Source organism: Ranitomeya imitator, chromosome 6 (assembly GCF_032444005.1).
Source record: "Ranitomeya imitator isolate aRanImi1 chromosome 6, aRanImi1.pri, whole genome shotgun sequence".
Taxonomy (NCBI): domain Eukaryota; kingdom Metazoa; phylum Chordata; class Amphibia; order Anura; family Dendrobatidae; genus Ranitomeya; species Ranitomeya imitator.
This window is the reverse complement of record NC_091287.1, coordinates 6544572-6552212: the sequence shown is the minus strand read 5'-3', so window position 1 is coordinate 6552212 and position 7641 is coordinate 6544572.

The following is a 7641-nucleotide window of genomic DNA, read 5'->3' as shown; positions in this document are numbered from 1 at the left end:
CCTGTCCTGTATATATATATATATATACACTGCACAGTACCACTCCTCCTGTCCTGTATATATACACTGCACAGTACCACTCCTCCTGTCCTGTATATATACACTGCACAGTACCACTCCTCCTATCCTGTATATATACACTGCACATACCACTCCTCCTGTCCTGTATATATATATATATACACTGCACAGTACCACTCCTCCTGTCCTGTATATATACACTGCACAGTACCACTCCTCCTGTCCTGTATATATACACTGCACAGTACCACTCCTGTCCTGTATATATACACTGCACATACCACTCCTCCTGTATATATACACTGCACAGTACCACTCCTCCTGTCCTGTATATATATATATATACACTGCACAGTACCACTCCTCCTGTCCTGTATATATACACTGCACAGTACCACTCCTCCTGTCCTGTATATATACACTGCACAGTACCACTTCTCCTGTATATATATATATATATATATATATATATATATATATACTCTGCATCGTACCACTCCTCCTGTCCTGTATATATACACTGCACAGTACCGCTCCTCCTGTCCTGTATATATACACTGACTGCACAGTACCGCTCCTCCTGTCCTGTATATATACACTGCACAGTACCACTCCTCCTGTCCTTTATATATACACTGCACAGTACCACTCCTCCTGTCCTGTATATATACACTGCACAGTACCTCTCCTCCTGTCCTGTATATATACACTGCACAGTACCACTCCTCCTGTCCTGTACATATACACTGCACAGTACCACTCCTCCTGTCCTGTATATATATACTGCACAGTACCACTCCTCCTGTCCTGTATATATACACTGCACAGTACCTCTCCTCCTGTCCTGTATATATACACTGCACAGTACCACTCCTCCTGTCCTGTACATATACACTGCACAGTACCACTCCTCCTGTCCTGTATATATACACTGCACAGTACCACTCCTCCTGTCCTGTATATATATACTGCACAGTACCATTTATCCTGTCCTGTATATATACACTGCACAGTACCACTCCTTCTGTCCTGTATATATACACTGCACAGTACCACTCCTCCTGTCCTGTATATATACACTGCACAGTACCACTCCTCCTGTCCTGTATATATATACTGCACAGTACCATTTATCCTGTCCTGTATATATACTCTGCATCGTACCACTCCTCCTGTCCTGTATATATACAATGCACAGTACCACTCCTCCTGTCCTGTATATATATACTGCACAGTACCATTTATCCTGTCCTGTATATATACTCTGCATCGTACCACTCCTCCTGTCCTGTATATATACACTGCACAGTACCACTCCTCCTGTCCTGTATATATACACTGCACAGTACCACTCCTTCTGTCCTGTATATATACACTGCACAGTACCACTCCTCCTGTCCTGTATATATACACTGCACAGTACCACTCCTCCTGTCCTGTATATATATACTGTACAGTACCATTTATCCTGTCCTGTATATATACTCTGCATCCTACCACTCCTCCTGTCCTGTATATATACAATGCACAGTACCACTCCTCCTGTCCTGTATATATATACTGCACAGTACCATTTATCCTGTCCTGTATATATACTCTGCATCGTACCACTCCTCCTGTCCTGTATATATACAATGCACAGTACCACTCCTCCTGTCCTGTATATATATATATATACATATATATATATATATATATATATATATATATATATATATACTCTGCATCGTACCACTCCTCCTGTCCTGTGTATATATATATGTATATATATATATATACACTGCACAGTACCACTCCTGCTGTCCTGTATATATACAATGCACAGTACCACTCCTCCTGTCCTGTATATATACACTGCACAGTACCACTTCTACTGTCCTGTATATATACACTGCACAGTACCACTTCTACTGTCCTGTATATATATATATATATATATATATACTGTATATATACTCTGCATCGTACCACTCCTCCTGTCCTGTATATATACACTGCACAGTACCTCTCCTCCTGTCCTGTATATATACACTGCACAGTACCACTCCTCCTGTCCTGTACATATACACTGCACAGTACCACTCCTCCTGTCCTGTATATATACACTGCACAGTACCACTCCTCCTGTCCTGTATATATATACTGCACAGTACCATTTATCCTGTCCTGTATATATACACTGCACAGTACCACTCCTTCTGTCCTGTATATATACACTGCACAGTACCACTCCTCCTGTCCTGTATATATACACTGCACAGTACCACTCCTCCTGTCCTGTATATATATACTGCACAGTACCATTTATCCTGTCCTGTATATATACTCTGCATCGTACCACTCCTCCTGTCCTGTATATATACAATGCACAGTACCACTCCTCCTGTCCTGTATATATATACTGCACAGTACCATTTATCCTGTCCTGTATATATACTCTGCATCGTACCACTCCTCCTGTCCTGTATATATACACTGCACAGTACCACTCCTCCTGTCCTGTATATATACACTGCACAGTACCACTCCTTCTGTCCTGTATATATACACTGCACAGTACCACTCCTCCTGTCCTGTATATATACACTGCACAGTACCACTCCTCCTGTCCTGTATATATATACTGTACAGTACCATTTATCCTGTCCTGTATATATACTCTGCATCCTACCACTCCTCCTGTCCTGTATATATACAATGCACAGTACCACTCCTCCTGTCCTGTATATATATACTGCACAGTACCATTTATCCTGTCCTGTATATATACTCTGCATCGTACCACTCCTCCTGTCCTGTATATATACAATGCACAGTACCACTCCTCCTGTCCTGTATATATATATATATACATATATATATATATATATATATATATATATATATATATATACTCTGCATCGTACCACTCCTCCTGTCCTGTGTATATATATATGTATATATATATATATACACTGCACAGTACCACTCCTGCTGTCCTGTATATATACAATGCACAGTACCACTCCTCCTGTCCTGTATATATACACTGCACAGTACCACTTCTACTGTCCTGTATATATACACTGCACAGTACCACTTCTACTGTCCTGTATATATATATATATATATATATATACTGTATATATACTCTGCATCGTACCACTCCTGCTGTCCTGTATATATACAATGCACAGTACCACTTCTCCTGTCCTGTTCTCGGATAGGCGACATTGGTCTTTGGGAGGGTTAATATTGGTTTATTATTTTCAGGAATACTATGGGAAAATAAAAAATAGAAATATATTGGAAAACACATTTAAATGGATTATACCAAGTAATCCCCTTTCCCGAGAACTTTGTAGTTGCTGGGGTCCGAACGCTGGGACCCCCATGATTTCGAGAACCGGCGCTCTAAAGAAGCGATCAATCGTGCGCACTGCGACGGCATTCAAACATAGCTCTTCCAATAACGCCTTTAAGAGGAGCGTTGAAGAACACAACACAGTATAGGAAAATCCACTGATCGGGTGTCGGGGGAGTGTTATAGTCTGTGGGCTGGTGGGGTTTGTGTGGCATTGCTCCTTTTTTGTTCCAGTACGGCCCTGGACAGCTCTGCAGGGAGGCTGCCATACTTTGTACTGGTTTTATTCCCTGCACATAGTAGGGCAGCTGAAGGGTTCAGGTAGCAGTGTCATCGCCCTGTGTTGTTCTGTAGCCCACATTCCCACCCTGACTATATACAGTGGCAACTAAGGGGTAGACAGCAGTTCCTTATGAATAGTAGGGTCAGTGGGTAAATGTGTCTACCTGTTTTACAATGGTATGGCCCAAATGTGAGCTGAGGTAAAACATTGCCAGAAGCTAAGAGGCACTAACATGTCCATACACGGGCATTAATGCCCTCACACTTCTGCCAGTATGTACTGCTGTGTGTGTGGCAGTAGTTTTTCTAATAGTCTTATCACACCTGTCTGCCATACTTCCTTGAGGCGGGATGGGAACTAAAGTTGACGTGTTCTAATATTGAGCTCCCATTTCCCAGCTCTGGAAATTCACCACTTACGGTTGGAGGATTGGCAGTGATTACATGGTTTAGAGGAGCACACTTCCATTTATAAGGGGTTGACCCCGTCAGGCTGGGTTTACAGGAGGGATACCCTCCACTAGGCTGGAGGTTGTGGTGTGTATACAGAATGTAAACTTCACTCTTGTGAACCCAGCCTACAACTAATTATGTAATGGTGCATGTATTACTAATGCAGATGACAATTGCGTGTGTCGCCATTTCTAATTCATCTATATATTTTGGCATGGGGGGACCCCGTTTGACAGTTCGCAGCGGGGCCCATAACTTTAGTAGTTACGCCACTGATCTGTAGTAAGCTCTGTTCTGTTCCCATATGTCTGTAGTAAGCTCCGTTCTGCTCCCATATCTCTGTAGTAAGCTCTGTTCTGCTCCCTTATCTCTGCAGTAAGATCAGTTCTGCTCCCATATCTCATAGTAATCTCTGTTCTGCTCCCATATCTCTGTAGTAAGCTCTGTTCTGCTCCCATATGTCTGTAGTAAGCTCCGTTCTGCTCCCATATCTCTGTAGTAAGCTCTGTTCTGCTCACTTATCTCTGGAGTAAGATCAGTTCTGCTCCCATATCTCATAGTAAGCTCCGTTCTGCTCCCATATCTCTGTAGTAAGCTCCGTTCTGCTCCCATATCTCTGTAGTAAGCTCTGTTCTGCTCCCATATGTCTAGTAAGCTCCGTTCTGCTCCCATATGTCTGTAGTAAGCTCCGTTCTGCTCCCATATCTCTGTAGTAAGCTCTGTTCTGCTCCCATATCTCTGTAGTAAGCTCTGTTCTGCTCCCATATGTCTGTAGTAAGCTCTGTTCTGCTCCCATATCTCTGTAGTAAGCTCCGTTCTGCTCCCATATGTCTGTAGTAAACTCCGTTCTGCTCCCATATCTCTGTAGGAAGCTCTGTTCTGCTCCCTTATCTCTGGAGTAAGATCAGTTCTGCTCCCATATCTCATAGTAAGCTCTGTTCTGCTCCCTTATCTCTGGAGAAAGCTCAGTTCAGCTCCCATATCTCTGTAGTAAGCTCGGTTCTGCTCCCATATCTATGCAGCAAGCTCAGTTCTGTTTCCATATCTCTGTACCAGCATGTTTTTAAAGCCTGTTATGTCTGCTGCTTTAATGCAATGGCCAGAGGTAAGCAGGGAAAAGGAGGGCCACCGCAACTGAAGGGCCACTGCCTTGTGATTGCCCCCCAGGCTGAAAAGTGCCAGCCAGCCCCTGCTCCTCATAATGCACAATTCCACCTGCTCTGGATGTGGCCCCAACCTCTGGGCCCCTGTGGAGCAGCACAGGTCGCAGCAGTGGTGTCGCTCGGTCACAGCCGAAACACTGCTGTTGTGGTGATGACTGGAGTGACGGCGCCATCTTGTGGTCAGTTCTGGTACATACAGGGGAATGATGAGAATTGTTCTGTCCAGGATCTGAAGCGGCGCCTTCTGCAACCTGTGCGCCTGCTGCGACCTCGGTGTCGGCTGCGATCTCTGCGCTGAACATTACTGGCCTCATCTGATACGTGTCATGATCATTACATGTTGTTATCTATCACACCGGAGGCAGAAACGCAGCCACCCCCCAAATAATGACACCATCCGATAATCCGATCATCTGGCCCTTATGTCTAACAATCCTGGTGTCACGTTGTATCGTGGGGTCACATCGAATTCTGGAGTCATATCGTCTTATGGGGTCACAGTGTATTCTGGGGTGTAATTATATTCTGGGGTCATCGTATTCTGGTTTCACATCGTATTCTGGGGTCACACTGTATTCTGGGGTCACATTGTATTTTGGGGTATAATTGTATTCTGTGGTCACATTGTATTCTGGGGTCACAGTGTATTCTTGTGTCACATTATATTCTGGGGTCACAGTTTATTCCTCACTCTCATTGTATTCTGGGGTATAATTATATTCTAGGGTCATAATGTATTCTGGGGTCACGGTGTAATCTGGGGTCACAATGTATACTGGTGTATAATTGTATTCTGGGGTCACGTGGTATTATGGGATCACATTGTATTCTGGAGTCAGTGTATCCTTGGGTAACATTGTGTTCTTGGCTCACACTGTACTCTGGGGTCACACTGTATTCTGGTGTCACATTGTATTCTGGGGTCACGCTGTATTCTGAGGTCACATCTTTTTCTGGGGTCACATCTTTTTCTGGGGTCACATTGTATCCAGGAGTCAGTGTATCATGGGGTCGCAATGTATTCTTGCATCACATTGTATTCTGGGGTCACAGTGTACTCTAGGGTCACATTGTATTTTGGGGCAACAATGTATTCTGGAGTCACATTATATCCTTGGGTCACAGTGTATCCTTGGGTCACACTGTATTCTGGGATCACATCTTTTTCTGGGGTTACATTGTATCCTGGGTGTAACAACCCTGCCGGCATCACTGCATGGCCTTCCATTCCACACCTGCCTATTACATCTACTCACTCACCCAGTGCCATGCTGTGAGATCTGTCTGCTGCCGGCTCCATGCCTTGTGCTCCATGGCCGTTTACTCTGTGTACACTTCCTGGCTGTGTGCATAGGGGGGCGGCGCCAGCAACTCCGGATTCTTATTGAGACTGTGTGCACCTCCCTAAGGTGCTTCTGGCCAATAGCGTTGAGGCCTCTGATACTTAAGGCATCCTCACCCATTGGAGGATGCCAGAGCAGACTATTTCCCTCAGTTAGCACTTGCTACAGAGCTGCCAGGTCGTATGTTTCCTGTCTCCAATTGCAGGCCTTAATCTGTGTTCTGTTTGTGTCTCCGTTCCTGTCTGAACTCTGGTCTATGTCCGTTCCTGTTCCTCCTTTGTCTTTAGTCATTTCCCACTCTGCTGTGTGTACCTCCGCCTTATCTTTCTGCTCTGTTTGCCACTGTCTGTGGCTCTGCTTCTCTCTGCTCAGTTCTACCACAACCTGTGGTTCTGTGTCTCTCGGCTTTTCTCCCAGCTCTGCTCTCAGTAACCTTGCTCTGCACTCTGTGGCTTTGCTCTGCGGCTCTGCTCAGCTCTTGCTCTGCGGCTCCACTCCTTGCAGTTCTACGTCTCTTGCTCTTGGCTCCGCCTCCTGCGTTTCTGCACGTGGCTCCGCCTCCAGCTTTTAGCTCTGCCTTCTGCTCTGCTCTTAGCTCTGCTTTCTCCTGCTCTTCTCTTAGCTCCACCTTCTCCTGCTCTTAGCTCCGCCTTCTCCTGCTCTTAGCTCCGCCTTCTCCTGCTCTGCTCTTGCTCCGCCTCCTGTGGTTCTGCTTTGCATCTGCTGTTGCTCTATCTCTGTTCAGCAACTTGCCGTACAGGTCTCCATTGGAGGATGCCTGAGCAAACTATTTCCCTCAGTTAGCAATTGCTACTGAGCTGCCAGGTCGTGTCTGTTTGCTGTCTCCAGGGAAATGCTTACTGATCAAGGGACCCAATTTATGTCTCGCCTAATGGAGGCTCTCTGTAAGAGAATGCAGGTGAAGCACCTGGTATCGAGTGCGTATCACCCACAGACCAATGGCTTGTGTGAACGCTTCAATGGTGCCCTCAAAAAGATGCTACGCATGCTGGTTGAGTCCCAAGGGCGCGACTGG